Here is a 422-nt window from a genome sequence, read left to right on the forward strand (position 1 = left end):
ACACTTAAAAATGTGCATTTACATACCACAATTTGTACTATAAATCTCATTTTCATCTACTCGGCATAGTGAGTCCTTACCAGGTCCATCATTCATTATTCCTTAAGGATCAGACTTCTTAATTAAAAACCAAAAAGCACAATTTTTACTCTCCAGCTTCTTACTTTCTGTTGGACTTCAGGGTTTCATTCACCTTGCTAATGGAAAGTGTCCCTGAATATCACCAAAGTTTCTCTCTTGTTTCCCCTTGTGTTTCTTTATCTTTTTTCTCCTCCAGATATATAAGGATAAATAAGCAATGTGTCATAATTACAAGTCTGTCACTATTCTCTTGTGTAATAAATACAATTTTGTGATTTTATTTTTCTTTCTTTCTTTCTTTCTTTCTTTTTTTCTTTCTTTCTTTCTTTCTTTCTTTCTTT

Source organism: Suricata suricatta, chromosome 11 (genome assembly GCF_006229205.1).
Source record: "Suricata suricatta isolate VVHF042 chromosome 11, meerkat_22Aug2017_6uvM2_HiC, whole genome shotgun sequence".
Taxonomy (NCBI): domain Eukaryota; kingdom Metazoa; phylum Chordata; class Mammalia; order Carnivora; family Herpestidae; genus Suricata; species Suricata suricatta.